We start from the raw sequence: 20,967 nt of genomic DNA on the forward strand, positions 1-20,967 counted from the left end.
CAGTGCAGAGAGAAATGTGGTTTCAGAGTGACAGTAGTGGAATATTTTGGGTACACTGCAATCAAAAAAGCATCAAGCCAAAGGAAACCCTAGTTCAGAGGATAGAACAAGCACCTACCCCAGAAAACAAAGAACAGGTCAAATCATGCATTGAGGTTTTTGGAAAACTTCTCAACCAAAACTCAACAAATGAGGCAGCTGCTAAAGAAAGGAATCCCCTTCAAATTGTCAGAAGCCCGCAGAAATCCTTTGAACAAATCAAGCATGACATTATGAATCAAAGCCTTTTACAATTCTATGGACATGTACATCATGGTTGATTCCGGTGCATATGGCATTGGAGCCAAAATTATGCTGAAGCAGAGCAACTGCAGGTTTTAGCTTAGGCCTGAAAAACTCTGACCAAGGAAATGCTAGTCTGTTCCTAGGCCACTCAGCATTTCTGAAGATACCTATGGGGCAGATGGTTTCACCTCTTAACCAATCACAAAAATCCTGAAGCCAGGGGAAATACAACTTCAACTCCACTGCTACCTGGGCTAGCTGCCAAGCTGCGAGAATACACAATAAGAGGTTGCACATATCCCAGGATGGAAGAAGGAGCAGGTGGATTGCATGTCTCAGCTACACATGAAGGTGAGACAAGAGACTGACTACCTCATTGATAAGTGCATAGTGACAACCATACAAGGCTTGAGAGAAGAATTGGACAGCATAATCAGGCCGGAATGCTAACCTTCACCTCTCTGTCTCCAATACCCTGGACATCCTTGCCCCTGTCATGAGGATCCGCATGAAGCCTGACTCCAGGTGCAACACCTGGTATGACTCTGACCTAGCCTCTCTGAAATGCAAATGCAGAGTTGATGAACGGAAGTGGCTGGCGTGAAGAACATCCACTGACAGACTGGCCTGCCGCCTGCTCCAAAGGGAGTACAGACTCTCCATTCGCTCGAAGAAGAGGGCCCATATCCAAAACTGCTCAAAATATGCAAGGAACTCACCAATCCTACTGCAGTCTCCACTTCTCCTCTGCCACCTCAGGCCCTCTGCACTGCACTGACCTCCCAAAACCAAATCTCAGGACATCTTGTCCTCACTCTCCTCTACTCCCCTCCCTCCTCCCTCACCCGCTCTCAGGCCTCCCTTGGCCCCCCTCTCTGCTTCCCTCCTACACTCCTGCTTCTCGCCCATAGGACCGGAGGAGGTTTCTAAACAAGTCCTCCCTATGAAAGTCTCCTTCAAACATGTGCTACCATGCTCATCCGGAACTATCAAGGACAACATTGCCTCCCTTGCTCCAGCCTTGGCTGATTTCTGCAATCACTCATTTGCCACTGGCTCCTTCCCACTACCCCTCAAGCACTCCCCTCTGCACCCACTCCTTAAAAAGCCTTGTGCCAACCCTTCCTGCTCATCTAACTACTGCCCTATGTCCATTACCCCTTTACTGGGCAAACTCTTGGAGATGTTGGTCATCTCCCAACTGATCCACCACACTGAATCTGCTGGTTGTCTCCACGACCATCAGTCTGGCTTCAGAGCAGCCACAGGAACGGAAACTGCTCTACTGAACACCCGAGACTTGCTATCACATCTCGATTCCAACTCTACTTCTGCTTTTATCCTTCTCAATCTTTCCTCTGCATTTGAGACGTTGGCATCACAGACCTGTCACTAGACCAGTTGACTTCCTCCCTATCAAACGGACTTTCCCAGTTTTGACTGGGCCCTTTCCTCTCCTCCACAACACTCTCCACCGTCAGCGTCCGAGACGGCTCTATCCTCTCGCCGTGGTTCTTCAACATCTACCTTGCCCCTCGGGCCCACTTGATCTCCACCTCCTCTCCTCACTTCCAGTGCTATACGGATGACATGCAGCTCTCCTTCAAGCTTCCCTCCACTTCCTCCTCTTCTTCCTCTCTCATTACTGACTGTTTTACTGCCATTCAGGCATGGTGTGCTGTAAATGATCTCTGTCTTAATGCCAGTAAGACAGAGATCCTTCTCATTGGAACCCCTGCTCCCTCCTTCTCTCCTACTTGCTGGCCAGCAGCCATGGGTCTCCTCCCCACACCCTCTTATGATGAAGAAAACCTTGGCGTCATCTTCGACTCCTCTCTCATCTTCTCTCCTCACATTGTGGACCATGCCAAGAAGGCCTACTTTCAGCTGCACTTCCTGAGAGGCATTCTCCCTTTCCTCACCTTCCCCCAGAATCTCAATGTCTCCAGAGCTCTAGTCCTGTCGTAGCTGGACTACTGCAACAGCATCTTCCTCATTCTGCCATTATCCTCTCTTCTCTATCTTCAACTGATCTAGAATGGGACTCTGAGACGTATCCTTGGCATCAAGCACAGGGAGTGCACATCTCCAGACCTAAAATCTCTCCACTGGCTCCAGGTGGCTGTAAGGATCAAGTTCAAGACCCTCTGCATCATCCACAAGGCTTTCTGGGGCCTGTGGCCCCGCTACATCTAACTCTCTCTCCCTAAATACCTCCCTGCCAGAGCACTCTGGTCTTCTAGTTCCAACTCTGTGCAGATCAGGTGCTTTTCCAAGCAGAGTGTGGGGGTAAATCTCTCTCTTTAGCGGGAGCCTCCCCCTGGAATGGCCTCCCTGCCTCTCTCAGACTTGACAAAAACCAAGAAGGGGGGTCACATGGATGAGTACTGGATTAGTAGAAAGTACTCAAATCGTGGAAAAGAGGTGGACAGATAAGAGGCCCAGTCATAACAACTTCATATTTTCATATTTTAATATTTATCAAAAAACACTATAAAATGACATACAATACAATAATGAAATATCAACATTAAAAAATTCATTATAAGTCGATATTAGTACAAACAATTCTTGTATCAAACACATTTACATATGTAACAGCAATTTAGATCACACATTTCTTGACCAAATATTAATGGTGGTCATACATATCCATCTCATATTCTGAGGTATCATTCAGTAATAGAGATGCAAAAAAAGTACTGCAAACAAAATAAAGTGCTTAATGCAAAAGGTGCTGAGCCACATCTCATTAAGTTCTGGCAGCTTCTGAAGAACCTCCTTTTCTCTTCTCCCGTCCCTCTCCCCCTCCCCTGATAATGTCCCCCTCTACCGCATTGACTGGCTGCCTGGTCCCTTCTGAGACTTAAAGGGCACCAGGCCATCCTCGCCCAGTCTATCCCAGTTCCCCGGTCTCTCTTACCCCACCCACCCCCAACCTGCACTTGTCCTTCCGGGCCCACTTCCCCTGACGAGGCTGGTGGGGTGTGCATCTCTACTGAGCCCGGTCCACCCCCGTCCTCGCCATTAGCATGTGGTTCTCACTCCCAGCATCCCTGGCACTTGCCCACCTGGCCTCCCCTTAGCACTTGCTTATCCCCAAGGGCCCTCTTCTAACCCTCCTCCCCCCTGCATTTGTATGCCTCCACTCTGCCCCTCACGTCCCTCCCACCCTAGCATTATCCCTTCCTCCCAACCGGCACCGCCCATTCTCCTCCCCCTTGCACTTCTTGTTACTGCACTTGCATGATCCAAATGACACACGGGCTTGTAGAAAAGTTATTGTTGTTTTCTTCCCTGTGCCCTTTCCCCCTTTTTCTTGTAGTGCCTTGAAACGCCATTTCCTGTATAGGTGCTTTACAAATATCCAATAAATAAATAAATACATAAATAAATACAATAAATGCTGAATGCAGCAGGACAGTAAAGATCCAGGAGAAATTAAGACAATTCATGACCATTGCATGGACAGATGAGAGGAAACTGTTACAGTTCTACCAACCCTTTTGGGAAATTACAAAACAAATCACCGCCCTAGGGAAATTTATCATGATAAATGATAAATGCTCGCCTCATTTGGATCTAAGCGGCAACATTATTAATAAGCTACATTAGGGACACCGGAGAGTCACCATTACAAAGAAAAGGATCTGTGATGCTTATTCGTGGCCCTCCATGGATGCAGACATAGATATCAAAGTCAGCAATTATCACAGCTGTGCACTGAACAAGAGGCTCTGCATCTGGGAAACTCCAGTGAGTATTATAGACATTCCAGGACAAGCCTGGAATAAGTTAGGCTTGGACTTCATTGGAGCTTTATAGTGCATGAGCCAGGAACCCAGGTATGTGATAGTGGCAGTATACTCTATGTTGAAATGGATTAAATTAAAGTTTGTGCATGAAACCTCTACGCGGCCCACCATTGATTCTTTTGAAGAAATGTTCAGGGGAGAAGGACAACCTCTTGAACTAGTAGCAGCCATTATCATTCAACTTAAATCATATCAAATGCAGAAATATATAGTGCAGAGGTGCATATTATCACCCACAGGCCAATTGCCAAGTAGAAAGGTCCAATTGATTCGCAACTTGCGGCAGCCAATGGAATGGAAAGGAATCGCATGGCCCTGGAAGCACTTGCTGGACACAGAAGCGCCTGCTGCTCCATCACAATAGTGACACACTTTTATAATATGAGGGGGGGGGGGGTTGAGAATGAACAACGGACTGTAGCCTTAGTGGCTAACACAGATTAGAGATAGACCACGTGAACTGTGCCAAGACCTTTCACTTAGGGTGAGATATAAACAGGTTAAATGAAGAGAGATATATGATATGAGGAAGTCTGAAGTAACACCCAGAGTCCAGCAAGGCTACTTGATAAAGATGAAGATGAACAATAAAGACGAAGAGGCTCTTTCCAAGTACAGTCAGCCCGAGAGAGCAGAGAAAGCAGGAATGACGCATGACGGGAAGAGATGCCACGCAGAAAGAGTGGCAGCGTTCAGAACTATAGAAAGCAATCTATCTCTAGAAGACCAACATGACAGGCTATCGGAAGACTCAAGAATGGTTGAACCGAGCACAGGTGGCGTGAGTGTGAATTAAGAGTTGAAACGTAACATTAACCGAGCATCCTCAGCCGAGCAAGCAGTACAAGGCATCAGGGAACCTGCAAATGGTCGAGAAAAGGAATGAGAAAACCAGGGACGCGTCTCGGAGAGACAGGATGGTGGAAGGAGACCCCAGAGAAACCGAAAAATCCAGCAAAGATACCTGACTATAAACTCTTTAGATGTGGCCTTGTTTCCTTGGGAAAGGACAGGTGAAGCACGCGATCCTCTCTCTCCCTGGTGAGGGGGGACATGGGACACACGAGGGAATGCATGCATAGGTGTTGCACAGAGAGACTCAAAAGCATGGGGAAAGTGAACAGAGGAGATGCCACCTAGCTTCCCCATAGCAGCACCCCGTAAATGCTAGCAGTGATGAGGAGTTCTTTTCAGTTTTAGTAAGTAATCTTGCACTGAAGTGTTTATTGATTAGCGCCTTCCTTCAAATTACCACAATAGTGCAAATAATAATCTCTACAATATTATAGTGACTCAAAATGACTTTCTTCAGCAATTATTTAATGAGATACTGATAACTTGTATTGATTTTCAATCATAACAAACACTGAAAAATGCGTCCTCGTTTCCACCGCAAGTGGCAGTGGTTTGGCAAAACCTTTTGCATATGCAGTTGTTGGGCTGAGCAGGTGTTGATTGACACGCGCAGCCCCTCCCACTAGAGCAGAGCCCCTCTCCTATGTAAGATGGCGGCACAGAACACATGTTCAGATCGATCTATGAAGCGGTTATGTGGGTACTCTATTACGCTATTTCAAATGCCTGCACGTGGTGAGTGGCCCGCATTGGTATGTCTGCTATCTATGTAGGAACCAGAAAGGTTCTTGTGTTTCTTCTTGCAGCCTGTATTCAGAATAAAATCTGTTGAGTCATAGCTCTCAACCATTTGCGATGCAAAGGCGGGTGAAATCACCCGATTTTGTGTTTGGCGGGTGAGAGGCCCATTGAAATGAATGGGCGTGTCAGAGGCTTGGCGGGTGAGTCTGCTGTTTCCAAGGCGGGTGACACCCGCCAAAAGCGTGTGAGTTGAGAGCTATGGTTGAGTCCATCAATTGCGAATGCAGAACTGCATGCAGCCTTTTGTTGCTATTAAATCTCTTGCGATGACACCTCTAGGCTGTATGTAGACCTGTAGCCTTGGTTGCTGTGAAGATCGCATGTGTTTTAACCAACACCAACTGGTCACCTTTTCTTATCACTTCTTTTACAGTGTTATTAATGCCGGAAATGAAGTAAAGGGGAGACCCCTGCAACCTACCCCCGCCCCATATCACCTCCATCAAATTTTGCCGCACCCCAACACACCATCTACCTTTCAGAAGTAAAATAAAACGGTAAAAACATGTGGTTAACACAATTCAGCCACTTGGAGTTCAATGAAAACACATGAAGGCATTGTGAAATCATGTGTGAGGGCATCTGTATGCAGAAATGCAGTCTTTGATTGCTGCACAATTGCTTGTGAGGACACCATCTATTGGTAGTATGTGAAACCTCTTGTGAGGAAGTGTGTGCCTTTTAAACAAACTGCCTTGAAACTCCAAAGGGAGACAGTGTCCATTCTGCATGGGGGGACGATGGCCACCGTCTGCATGGGGGGAGGCAGAGTCCACTCTCTGAAACAGTGGTTGGACTCTGCCGACCCGTCTGTGCATTCCAGTGCTACAATACACACAAAAGTGCTGTAAAACTGGATGTAAGCATGACCGACAAATATTAAGTCATAATATGAGAACCACAATAAATAGAAACATTTTAAAAACACACACACACACACACCCACCACGTGACACTGATGATGAGGCTAAATATGGGGAGTTGGGCCAAACAGACCTCCCTTAAAAAAGTTTTATCACCAGAATGGAAGCGCATCACGCAGCCTGGACTGGCCCATAGGGCAATGAACAATGCCAGAAGGGCCAGGTTGACACACAATTTTCTAGGCTAATGTGGGACACTTCAATGATTTAGGCCCTTATTCATAGAGTTTTCCAATGGGGTTTTGCCATTATAAAACGCTTTTGCGAATTAGACACTTAGTGGGTACTTTCAACAATATTATTGGACTAATGTGCTTTCAAATGCACCATTTCAAGCCTATATGTACCAAAACATGAGTCCCAGGATTCTACTCAGACCCATTTGTTGTGAAAAGTCATAAATTGGGTTATGTGACTTTTGGGCTCTTTTTTAATGCCAGGGATATTTTTTGTCCGAGTCCGACCACGGTAGCATGACACGGTTTGATGAATTAAGAGGATGAAAAAGACCATTTATGCTCTTTTGTTTAGTTATTTTTCGTGTTCTTTGAAGGCACGCAATGCATTTTGCTTGTCGTTCACTTTTAGTGAGCGTGCGCATGCGTGCGTGCGTTCTTTGCTTCCTAGTTCCAGCCTAGCTCTCGGAGTGTTGCCAGAGTTACTTTGTTCTGCTACGTCCTTTAAGTGGACCAGTTTTGTCTGAACACGTGTTGCCTCACATTGTCCGAGTGTGGTACTTCCGTGCAGTCGCCAGTGCCACCTGCTCTGCTTCTCTGCCACCATGGCTCTTCGCCTGGGCCTGCATCCACTCCGGGTTCGCAAATGTTTTGTTTTGTTAAGGCTATTGTTTCATGACAGCCTTTGCGGTCGACTGCGGCGGCACCCACCGCCAGTTGCAGCAGGATTCCTGCTGGTGACCTCGGAGACGTTCCTCTCGGTAGCTTCAGGCGTTGTGTTGCAAGGCTGGTCTGTGTAGCAACAGCGCAGCTGCCGAGGACAGCACTCCCTGGGGTGGTGACTGACCGTTTGAGTGTTTCCTTGAATTTTCTTCTGTGAACTTTGCTTTGCCTTTCTTTCTAAACTGTGTTTATGCCTTGTTCTATAGCCTGCAGCTCTACTGAAGTCATTTACATGTTTGAGGTTCAACTTTTTAACGGGATGGAGCAGTTTGTGAGAGAAGTTTTGTGGCACTATGTTATTTTATCTTATGTTAATTTGCACATTACTAAACCAGCACTGGTACAAAGGTTTGCCTTGTGTTTTCTCCAAGCTTTGCATAAACAGTTAGGGACTGACTCACAGAAGCGTTTTATAATGGTGCAATCCCATTTGAAAACGCTCTGTGAATTAGTGTGCCCAGCATTACAAAATGGTTTTGCAGCACACTTTTGTTGCAAAGGCTCTTCAGAATCAGTTTGTGGGTTGTGCGGCCCAAACATCGTCATTCGCGTCCCTATTTACACAGTATCCACTTTTGTGGTAACATACGTGGCATAGGCATTTTAACAGATACATTGTACAAATAAAACTGTAGGATTTTTGTACATACAGGGGACAGATCTGCTAGATTTCTCTTGATGACCAGCGATTTCCGAGACCCTATGTGTCTAAACACCTGTACACCCCCAAATTTGACTATGTACAGACACCAGAGAAAACAACATTAAAAGGAGTGTAATCAATTTTTGATACTCTAGAGGAGGAACCCCAATCTTTTTTGCGCAATGAGCAAAATTTGCAGATCAAATGAAATGGTGAGCAACATACATTTTTCAAAGGAACATTTTAGCACTCAGTTGGCGGACAAATGATTGCAACACAAATTAGAAATGTAATAAACTTCAGACTGCTTATAGAACATTTTAATTTGCAGTAGTTGATAGTTATCTAGACGAAGTGCAATTCTAGTAAAGTAGATTTGCAAGGCCTTTAACTTCATTTGACATTAACTGGTTGTTTACAGCAAATGTTGAGTACATTGAATGGTCAGTAGTACATTTTTAGACACGTAGGACCAGTAAAGCTGTTCAGAAATATGCAAGTACTAAATAAACATTTCCAGGGGTTTCAAGTTCTCGAGCAAAATATTTTAAAGACATTTAGTGCAAATGTTTGTACAGTGTTATTGGTTACAAATGGAGCACTGATTTTCAGGTGTACTTTGGGATTCTGCCAGGGGATTTTCTGTGATCTTTAGTTGCAAATGGTGCACTGATAAGCATAGCACAACAGCAATATTGTTCCACAGTCATTGATTACTATAATTGTGGATTGTCTTTTTCTTTAGGAATGTTATGACATTTTGCATTTTTGATTGAACAAAGAGTGAACACAATCCTCTTGAGTTAATTTTCCAATGGCCAGGGTAAGTACCATGGAGAAGATTAAGGACAGAGGGGCTGGTTGGCCTACGCTCGACAAGGAGGCATTGGAAAGAATTACTAAATCACAAGACATTAAGATATTCTCTTAAAACTGTTAAACAGTTGCGAGGCCACAAAAGAAAGTGTCAGTTTGTTTGAGTATTTGTTTGAAACTATCTGGGACAGAGCTATTGGCAAACAGCATCCGCAAGTTCAGGAGGTCCAGGTTATAGAAAGGTAGGCCCTGTGGTTCGATGCAGATTGTAGAATCTCTAGAAGAAAATTGAACAATGATGTAATGAGTGGTATGTAACTGCTGGTCAGATTTATAGTTTCAAAATGACATATAGAAATTGCCAAAAGATAAAAGAAAAAAAAATCTTGAGAAACAGTGGGAGCTTTTTCAAAGAACACCAAATTGTTTTTATGTTTAATGCAGTTGTCGGGACAGGCATTATGCCATCTTCTTGGACAAGTAGTCTTTGGACCACCAGCCCCCCACGGTTATAGGCCAATTTCCTCACTGGGCATTGCCAGTAAGATCTTATCCATATGTTTGTTGTTCAGACTGGAGGAGTGGACTCAAATAAACAATATCTTGCAGCCCTTGAAAACAGTTTTCACAGGAGGGCTTAGTACAGTGGACCACTGCTTCACCATCATGCAGAAATACGGTAAGGTTAAGGGAGGGAGATTATTCTGGGCTTTTTTCAGATCTGTAGGATTTGATTGATAGTGCTAAAATGGATTTCTAAACTTTGACCTGGTGGGCAGAAGTTTAGGAGGCCACCCTAGTTAAGTGGAACAGGGGAACCTTCTGGACAAACCAGACCAATCTACGATAGCTTGGCAGGTGGTCAAGACTAAATCTCAGAAGGGGTAAGAGTGATCGGAAGCCCACAATCAGCATACACAGTAAAACTCCACAGATTACCCTTATGGATATGTATATCAAAAATACATTTATTACAGGCCTATATAACAAAACACAATTAAACCATAGTTATTGAGAAAACAATCACCACACACGCTTATTCACTATGTAACAAATATACAATGATGTGATTAGCCTAAGGCTGATGATGGGCAGTAAGTGATGCAAGTACTCACCGACCCTCGACACAGTCTGGACCAAACTTCGGCAGTCTAGCCCACTTTGCTTAATGGTGTCAACCCTGCAGTTTCTGGCTGCTCCAGCTCTCAGTGACTGCGGGACGAGACAATTGTCCGTGGCAGGACAGTAGCCTTTACTCAGCTCTTGAAGAAAGGAGAAGGATAGTTCCAGTGCAGCATGTCTCAGGACACAAAAGGCAAGAACTGCAGGGACTTTCAGCAATGGTCACCACAGCGGGTTGATGCAAGAACCGCAAATGCTCGTGGCATGGAGCACTCTCGTAAATCGTGACCCAGAGGAACTAGGACAAGGGAGAGGGCCCAGGACCACAAGCTAGTGTTTCCCAGAGTCTCAAGTCTCAACTTGGGATGGCGGCGTTCATTTGCGATAGTGTGGATTCGAGCTGGTCACTTCACTGGATGGCCAAGGAACACTTCCGAAGAGGCTCTTTGCGAGGGCAAATAGGGGAAGCCAAGAGTAGTTGTTCCCACTTCTCCAAAGGGGGGAAGCGCCCTTGCAGGCCTTCTTGTTTCGATAGTAAAACAGGGGTCCGACGGGACAACAGTGGGGTCAGGGTGCCAAACCTTACAAGCACATCACAGCGGTTCCTCGAGTCTGCTTTCTTATTAAGGATACTTTGCTCCTTATGAGGATCGGTGTGAACCTCAGTAGATTGACCTGGAATGGATGCAACGCCCCTTCTCTTATCCAAGATTGGTTCACGCTCAAATCTCAGATAGCCAATGGAAGATCTGCTTTTTTGCATGCACGCCAGACGTGGGCCAATCGTGGCCCACAGTGGTTCCAGTCATTCAGGCCTACCAGACATACTGACACCAGTAGTGTGGATTGGGACCAGACAGTCCCAACCCTCTTCCGGGGCACCAGTGCACGTGACATGCAGGAGCCTGTGAAAGATGCGGTTTTCAGGGGAGGCTGCATGCCCAAATAAGGAATACCGGGGTCTCTCGACCTGGGGGAAGGCCAAGAGACAAAATGGCCAAAGGACAGAACAAAATTCGGCAATGGCCACAGTCTTTGGCCAAACATGCTGTATTGTCCATAAAAAGAAGTAAAGATACTTTAAAAGTAAACTGCTGCCACCAATTTGTCTTAGGCACACTTGTACAAACACCAAAAAATAATTAGAGGGTGGCTATGGCCATAAAACAAAAGGGCCCCTATGTGCGGTACTGTAAGGTACTTGGCACATACATAAAAAGTTACCAAGAAATGGTAACAAAGACGAATACTAAGGGAAACATAGTTTCCTAGTACTGACAGCCTGAAAGACATGTCAGTTTCCCCATAACAAATGAGCGAAAGCCCAGAGGAGTGCAGCTGAAGGCTGTGCTCCATGGGAAAAAGTCAGGTTAGGTGAGCCAAACAAAAGCAAAATGTTTGGGGGGTCCACAAATGGAGGGAAAATTGCACCTAAGGGAAATCTTTCCTAACAGATAGAAACATAGTGTGGTATAATTTACATTTTATTGGTGTCCCTAATGTTTTATTACATCTTATCCAACTGTGATATGCAGACATCTCAGCGTCTGTCCGATATACACGATTGGGGAATTCTACATTGTTATTCCCCACCAATAAAGGTGAACGGAAGGGATGTCAGTTGGCCCCAATGTATTCCTTTCAGATGTTAATTCTAGTACTTCTCTTAGGAAAGTTAATCGACCCTCTCTGAAGTGTACATTTTATAGCATGCTTCTTTATGCCGAAGACACAGCTATTTTGGCCTTAACCCCGGCAGGTCTCCAGCAGGGCCTGTTAAGCACAAATTACATTTTTGGGGACTATAGTTTGAAATTAAATTTGAGAAAAACAAAATGATGGTGTTCGTGAAAATGGTGAAACCTTGTAGCTAATTTTTAAATGAATGCAGAGATGAGGGGGCAGTCTCATTTTTATTTGAGCCTACTCTTCTCAAAGAGCGGTGCTTGGGTCAATCATGTTAAGAATACAGCTGAAATGTCATCATTAAAGATTAAATGGCTTTTTACATTTTTATTTTAGGTTTAGGGCATTCTAATTGGACAAGTGCCTTGAGGTACATAAGGCAAAGGGCTGTTCCATGATTTCTATTGCAGTGAAATCTAGGGTGATTCAAACCGTTATGTCCTGGAGGTGTTGCAAAATGAATTCTTGTGCCAAATAGCAGGTCTCCCTGCAGATACACCTGGCAGCGCCTTATGAGCTGAATTGGGGATGTTCAGTTTGAAGGTGTTGGACCAGTTAAGATTTTGTTATGTTATGTGTTATGTTTTATTATTTATAATGCGCAATTATACCCAAGGGTATCAGGGCGCAGCATTTACAAGAATATGCGAAGCTTGGTTACAAAGTGTACAAAGTTCAAATAGCATAGGGGAATGTACAGAGCAACAGAGGAGAGCACACAATATATACAGTATATACAAATTAAAAAGGTGGCACACGAGGTTACACAGTGTGTGGATCGCATGAAGGATGGCCTTAGCACTTATCTATCTTGGCTGTCCTTCAGTTTAAGCCATTTTGTACTTATTTTTTTAAAGCACAACTGGGATTTTCTGCTAACTATAAAGAGAAAGTGAATTTCATTGTGGGTGCTATTGCAGCCTCCATTGGGAAAGAAAAATACATGGGGTAAGGTGGCTCATAAGGCACTGACAATTTGGGTAAGGGGTGAGTTAGAATAAAACTTGCCACATTAAGTCAACTCAAAATAGCTCTTAAACCAAGAACTTGTCCGATGGGAAGAGAGGCAGATGTCCAAAATATACATAGGCAAACCTCTTTATCTTTGTATACAGACTTAGCTACACATATAAGATGGCAAGGAGAAATCTGTGAAATAAGATCCCCAGAATGCAGGAGGGTGATAATAATGGGACATGCAAATGTACCCACCCCTCATTAAATTAAGAAGGTGTGCAGGAGGAATCGCAAACTGTGCCTGCAAAATAGCAGTTGATGAAGATTTGGTACATTTTCTGTTAGTTCGTCGTTTCTCCGTTTTGCACAAGCGTGGAAATCCATTGGAGCTGTTTTATATAATTAATTGTAATTATCAAGATTTTATATATAGCTTGTAGGTTGTTTGAATATGTTCAAGTTGCTTTTTCATTCTGAGCTTGTTCGATGTGAATTTTATGAAATATGATAAAAGTTTTTAAAGGTTGCTAACTTAAGGGAGAAATACTATTAAATAAATATTGATTAATACTGGTTGTTACTTTGTAGTAGGATTTAAAGATCAATTCACTGGGGCTTTGGAGGTTACCTCCAAAGAGTTATTTTGACATGTAATGGCAAATAGTGATTTTTAATGCTTCCGAGTCCTGTTACATTGGTGAAAAAGTGGTTAGAAATAAAAATAATACTTTTCTGGTGGATTTTAGCCCTCTTTTCCCTACCCAAAATAGTTTTTATACAAGACTTAGTGGCAAACATCGGATAAAGCTTTGAACATTTGATGACAACGTTGTAGTGGAGTGTGGTGTTGAGTAAGTATTTGGATTAATTAATTGGCTTTGTAATTTAAACTTATTAACAGTAACTTAATTGGATTTGAATATAGGGCAAATTGACTAAAGAAAATGTGGCATGCATTTACCTTATCTGCCTATTATCCACGTGCCATATGAGCAGAGTATCAAACGATGACCACTTTTGCACTACGACACTATGTAATAATAAACATAGGTGTCACTAACATTTATTTTTCCGATAAATATAATCCATGCACATTATTTAATAAAGGAAAGTTGGGCATGCATGCCACTTTTTTGCCCATTATGCTCCTACTAGTTGTACAAAGGAACAGAATAGGACCATTTTCTCCAGGACATGCTTCAATTATTTTACTTATTAATACCATTGTCAGCTGGGCAAAGTATCCAAAGATGACACGGTTTTATCAATAGCAATACAAAAAAGGTGATGGCTGGAATGTTTAGAAATAATCTTAACCTCAGGCATTGCGTTGGGCAATCCTTCAGATCATCGTTCTTTGCCTGCCGAGCCATACGAAAGGGGAAAGACCATATGCAAATCAGCCTTTGTCCCACCCCAAAAGGGGCACTCCAGCCCGAACTACTTGGTCACATCCCTTCTGCACGAGACCACAAGCATCCCCAGACATGTTTCGGCTTAACAATGGCACTGCTATAATAAGTAAAGACATGTAACGAACAATAAATTGCATGGTGGCACCAAACACAAATCTTGCATGTATAAAAATAAGCCAGCTGGAACCACAGCAGGTTCATTGGCCAACATTCTTGCACTGTCCAATTTCTACTGAGGTCTCATCCCCTAAGCAGGTCCTTCTAGACCTCCACACCATGGCCCAGAGCAACTGGCGAGCAACAATAGGGTGCCACGAGTAACATGTTGCTCCCGAGCTACACATTGGGGATCACTGCTCTAGAGCATCATTGATATTTATATATATTTATTTATTGATTACTTGTTAGGCACTTATACAGCAAGTAAATATTGTTTCAAAGTGCCCACATGGCAACAGGGGAGGGGCAATGGAATACAGTGGGGGGTGGAGAGGCAAACCTACTATTCCTTGTGAGTGTTCAGAACATGTAAGTGCAGAAGGGAGGGGGTTTGAGAGTAAGTGCTGGGGTGCTCGTGGGTGAGCAACAGGTGAAGTGCAATTTATGGTAAGTGAGAGCCACCAGGATGGAGGGTATGCCGAGGCAAGTGCTGAGGATAGACAGAAGCTTGGGGCGATTCGGTGTGGGAGGTCAAGGCCCCAAGGATGCATAAGGGCCCAGGACACCAAACAAGCAACTGTGATATTTGCAGAGGAGAGAAGGGGGGAAGGAGAGGGTAAAGAGGAAAGTCTTGAGGAGCTTCTGGAATTTAAGAAAGTCCTGCGCACGACAAATAGGGAGGGAAGTCTGTTCCAAAGAAGGGGGCCAGCTGAGGAAAGCGATCAACCTCCTGCTCTCTGTTTAGCAAAATGCTTTACACACAAGGAGTTGGTGCCAGAGGAGTGCAGAGGTTTGGAGGGGAATATATAGTAAGAGAGTTGCAGATAGTGTGGTCAGTTAATAGCGACAATTAAAAGACGTTTCAATGTGCAGGACAAGAGACAGCTAAATGTGTGTTGTGCAGCATAAGAACGGCCACTATGGATTCACCGCGACCAGAAAATGGCGGCTGCGGAGGGCTCCGTCTCTCTGCTGGAGCCTCCCCATCACACAGAGACCGCTCGACCCTGCTGGCCCTGAGGCCCCCTCAAGTCGCGGTGGAAGCTGAGACCTGCGATCAGGAGATCCGGACCAGGCAGCCCCTCTGAGTGGAGGCCGAAACGGGGGGGAGCCGAGCCGGAACAGAAGCCATCGGCAGTGGCCACGGACAAGAAGCGCCAAAGAGGAGAGCAGCCTGCGCTGCCCGCCGAAGCGGTGAGAAAGAGGCCGGAGTCGTCCTGGCCCCGCCTCGACCGCACGAGGCTCCCCCGGGCTGACTGCGGCCCCGACCCAGCACGCTGCGGACCCCCGCGGCGTGCCGTGGAAGAGAGGCGAGGAGGAGCGGAGCAGACCCCTGCGGTCGCGGCAGCGGCGTCGCCTCCGGGGTCCCAGGAGAAGAGGCGCGCACAGCCTGAGACAGCGAACCGCACTCCGCTGGCCTGGATGGGAGTTACTGCACATCCCGATTGGCCCTGAGCATCCCCACCGAGAGAGCCGGCTGCGTGACCCACGGATCCAAGGTGAGGAGCGGGGAGGAGAGGGCCCCGTGGACACCACTGGCACTGCCCATACACATAAAGGGCTGGCCCCCCAGCCCCGCCGCAACCTCTCCCTGAGACTGCTTACTCTGCCCAGCACTGGGCACTGGGCGTTGAGTCGCGAGGCCCGGAGAGACTAGCTAGGCCACTGAAGGCCTTAACCACCACCGACCCCAGTCATAAGGGGACAGAGGCGCGGGAGTGGGTGAAGTGGGGCCTACGACCATCACGGCCTCCACGTTGTGCCAGTATGCCAACATCTCAGGCAATGCCCAGGTTCACCAACACCAATTTATGATTGCACCCCGCAACCCGGGCACAGGAGGCAAAGTGACACCCAGCGGCTTGCGGGACCGCCGCTACCTCGTAAACTGACGCAGCACACCGCCTGCACATCCTGGGTACACGGATAGCGCTGATACTGAAGGCCTCCCCACCAACTTGAACTTAAGGAGCTCCCTTACAAGGCGCATACACCGCAGAGGCCCTGTCTGCTTCAAGCACCTCTCCGCCCACACCAAACTACACCTCACCTTCCTAGAGGGAAGCACAGGTCGTTGACCGGCCCCGGATAGCCCCGCAGAGGGGCGTGCAGCCTCAACCGCCGCCAAGAAGCCTTTGAAGGGACCCTGCGGGCCCGCTCACACCCAGGGCTATGTCAACCAAAAGTGCCCGAAACAAACATAGACAGACCACAATGGAGTCCTTCACGGCCACTGGGTCGCACGGACCAGATGCTGACGCTGCCATCAGGGAGACATCGAGCGCGGAGACTTCCGAACCGGCGAACTCGCAGCTATTAGAGGCCATCATGATGCTCCAGAAAACCATGGAAAATAAAATTGACGCTGTAGCCATCGATCTGAACCTCCTGAGGCAGGACGTGCGCTCCATAGCCTGCAGAACTGAAGCATTAGAAACCCAGGTGCGAGTCAACACCGAAGCAAAGACCCAACTCCAGAAAGAAGTTGACGCCCTAACACAGAAGGTAAAGAACCTGAAAGACAGGGCCGAGGAGGCGGAAGGGAGAGCCCGCAGAAGCAACATCAGAATTATTGGCCTGCCTGAAGGTAATCGAAGGTAATGACCCCACGAACTACGTCGAAAACCTCCTCATACACGAAATTGGAGCGGGGAAACTATCACAAGGTTTCACCATAGAGAGAGCCCAACGATCCCTCACCAAGCGGCCACCCCCGGGAAACCCGCCTAGACCCATCATAGCCAAAGTGCTTAACTACAGGGATAGAGAAACCATTTTAGCCTTCTCAAGACAGGGCGGCATCATACTGCGTGATTCTGCGAAGATCGCCATTTACCCAGATTACACCCTACAAGTCCAAAGGAGTAGGGCCCAATTGTAACGCTCACCTGATTCCCGCAGAGGCGCCGGTCTTGACTGGGTGAATGCCGTATCTTCAAAGGTGATGTGTAACACACGGTTGGCTCTTTGGGCTGGACCTCTGTGCACTGTATGTCTGACTCGAAGAGTAAGATGTCTGCAGATAGAAAATATGGGAATAATGAACTGGGGTTATTGGGTGCCTCTCTCCTCTTCCCTTTCTCTTCTCCTGTAGAACCCCAAAGGTTAACGCCCTCACCTTAGGTAAGTGAACGCCGAGCTCTCCATCTGCCTCGGGGCAGGGTGCCGTAACCAGTTTCTTCACTAGATAAGGGTGCAGGCCTCTTGACCTCAGAGGACTGCTGTCCGTCGTTAACTGCACAAACGGTAAGTTCTGGGCACTTCAAATGTCTTAAAAGTCTTTTGTAATGATATCTCTTGTTTTGCAGGATTCCGGCGATGGCGGATGGCGGGCTGATGAGAGTTGAGGATCGAACCCGCGTGAGGAATAGAAGCGCCTGGAAGCACGTAAGTAAGCGCTTGTAGCCTGCTTCACGATGCGCACTAACTGTCTCTTTTATCTTGCAGGTACAAGTTCGGAGATTTAGAGAAGCTGAAGGGTGCTGGAATACCCACTGGATTCAGCGTGGGAAGGAGTAATGGCACGTGAGTAATAAAGTTGCCCAATGTCTTTAAACGCACCTTCTTTTGTCTTTCAGATGCGGGATGCAGCGCCGAAGGCCTCCGGAGCGTGCGAAGAGCTGGTAAGCTTTTGTCTTTCAGATGCCGGAATGCAGTGCGAAGACCTCCGGAGCATGCGAAGAGTAGGTAAGCCTTTGTCTTTCAGATGCCGGAATGCAGCGCGAGGCGTTGGTGATAGCCGATGGACCAGGTAAGAGATGCGCTGCCACTGAAGACCGTAGTGCTAACCTGTTCTTTCTTTGTCTTTACAGGTGCTGCTGAAGACTGGATTCCAGGATGGTAAGCCTTTGTTCCCTTAGGCCCAGGATCAGAAGCAGAAGACACGATGAGCGTTCTGCTGCAGAGAATGCAGAATAACACAAAGCAAGATTCATCCATCGGGTGTGGTTTAAATAGCCTCCTGTAGTGCTTAGGTGTCTCCTTCCACAGCCACGCCTAGGTAAGAAAAGAGTTCCTGCTTTCCAGAAGAGTTCCAATGTTCTGAACCTAGGGAGTGGCTCCTGCCCCACCCAACAGGAAAAGTAGTCCCAAACAGAAGAGGATCAGGGGTTCAACTGGCAGGTAAGTAAGCAGCATGGTCTGCTGCAGGTAAGTCCACCCAAGCATTATGAGCCCGGCGCTTCCAGCGCTGGGACTGGGCATCTTCAGTGGCACCAGGACAGGGTCCAAAAGGTCCCAATTGGGACTGGCTTGCACTCGGAACCGGGGTTATGGGTCTGCTTCCAAGGGAGTCGGGCAAGTCCTGATCTTTTGGAAGCAGAGATCATGACACCAATTCAATCACATCAAAGCCAGACTGAAGAACGCAGGCCTGCGTTATATGCTACTATACCCGGCCAGACTGAAAATCCTGCACAACAACAGAGCCTACTTATTTGAGACCCCTGAGGAGGCCAGTGAATGGATGGACAGGGAGCAGGTCCCAGACCTTGAACCGAAGGGGCGCACACCTCAACAACCAAAATCACGAAGAACCTCCCCTCAGCCGCCCCCAGGCAGCGCTCACTAGAATTATTGTATCATACCACTAAAGCGGCGATAATGATGTATCAGGAGCCAATCCAGACACGAGACACTGCACTTTTGCACCACCAGAAGTTGCACCACTCCTGCCCCCAGGAACTGTTTGGGTAGTTTACCCACCCGTAGGGCACCAAGGGACCTAGGCCTAATGGAGCAGAAACGGGGAAGTCAGAACGAGGGAAACCTCGCTAGACGCGTTTTGTTAGCAGTAGAGTTAAAAGTTTACGTTCCTAGGGAAGGGAGCCCCATGCAGGGAACCCAGTTGAAGTTACACAGGGAACAGACCAAGACCACTGTCAGCAGTATCGTCGTGGGATGGCCCGGGACCCCCGGAAGCTAGAACACACCACGGGGCTGCCTTGTGACCCACTCACTGAAACACACTCGTTTACAGACCATGGCTGGCGACATCAAAATAATGTCCTGGAATGTAAGGGGCCTAAACAGTTATGTTAAACACCACCGCATTCACTCCTTTCTGAAGCGCCATAAAGTAGGTGTCGCTCTGTTGCAAGAGACCCACCTTAACACACCTAAACTAGCAGCGCTAGCCAAAGCCTGGAGGGGAACTCTGATAGGCTCCACGTACTCCTCCTATGCGAGGGGAGTCTTGATATGGATCGCTCCTTCCATCCCCTTCACCCTGACCCACACCAAAACAGACAATGAAGGCAGAATGTCCCTGATGCAAGGCACCATAGAAGGAAAGGACCTCTGTCTGATCAGCACCTACGCCCCAATCACGACGCCACTTTCTTCTTTCGCTCACTATACACCCGCCTGAGCCCGAATAGCGAAGCCATAATAATATGGGGAGGCGACCACAATTGCACCCTAGATCCCCGCATGGACAGATCGGACAACAAGCATCCCAGCCCCTCCCCACCAAAATACTAAACTCCCTCACACACCAATTCGCCCTGAAAGACCTATGGAGAACCCAACACCCTGATACCAGAGCCTATTCCTTCTACTCGCCTCCACATAAAGTCCACACCAGAATCGATCACCTATTTGTGAGCGAGGAACAGACGGCTCGGTTCAACAACACGCAATACCTGGCCATGGTGCTATCAGACCACTCCCCCTTGATTACCGCATGGACACTAACGACCCCCAGGCCTCCTATTCCGACCTGGAAACTCAGAAGCGAGGCACTCCTAGACAACGCTTTCAATGAGCAAATCAGGCAAGACACAATAGACTACTGGCAAACTAACACAGACAGCGTTCAACACATACGCACAGCATGGGAAGCTTACAAAGTCGTAATGAGGGGAGAAATGATAGCTGCCACCGGGGGAGCCCAGAGACACACTACTGCCCTGCTTGCACATACCGAAACAGAGCTGAAAGTCCTGGAGGCAACCCCATCCCCTGACCCGGCCCATATGCACAAAATAATAGAGCTTAAGCAAGCTTGCCTAACACATTGGGAGACGCTGGGGAAACTGAGCTACACGAGTTACACCGCGAGAAACCACGCCCTGGGGGATAAACCTGGGAAGCTGCTAGCATGGCTATACAAGCGCGAGACCCCCAGATCACCCATTTGGCAAATCAAGAGAATAGACGGCTCCTACGCCCACACCCAAGCGGAGATTAACCTAGCGTTCAAAGAATACTATCAGGCCCTATACTCAGACCCCACTCCTCCCACTGACACGGACATTGAGGATGCCCTCGACACCATTGAGTTGCCCCACTTGGAGGAACATGTGGCGGAGTCCCTGGACGGCCCCATCACTCCAGATGAGGTCGCGGCGACCATCAGGTCACTACCCTCAGGGAAGACACCAGGGCCGGACGGGCTTCCCGGGGAATTTTACAAGACCTACGAAGATTTACTAGCACCACTACTATCCCAGGTATACAACGAGGCATACGAGGTGGGCCGCCTCCCTGACTCCATGCGCGAGGCCACCATCATCCCCCTGCTGAAACCCAACAAAGACAGCACTAACTGCAGCTCACACAGGCCCTTGTCCATGCTAAATATGGACTATA

Source organism: Ambystoma mexicanum, chromosome 10 (assembly GCF_040938575.1).
Source record: "Ambystoma mexicanum isolate Mex_15411 chromosome 10, UKY_AmexF1_1, whole genome shotgun sequence".
Lineage (NCBI taxonomy): Eukaryota > Metazoa > Chordata > Amphibia > Caudata > Ambystomatidae > Ambystoma > Ambystoma mexicanum.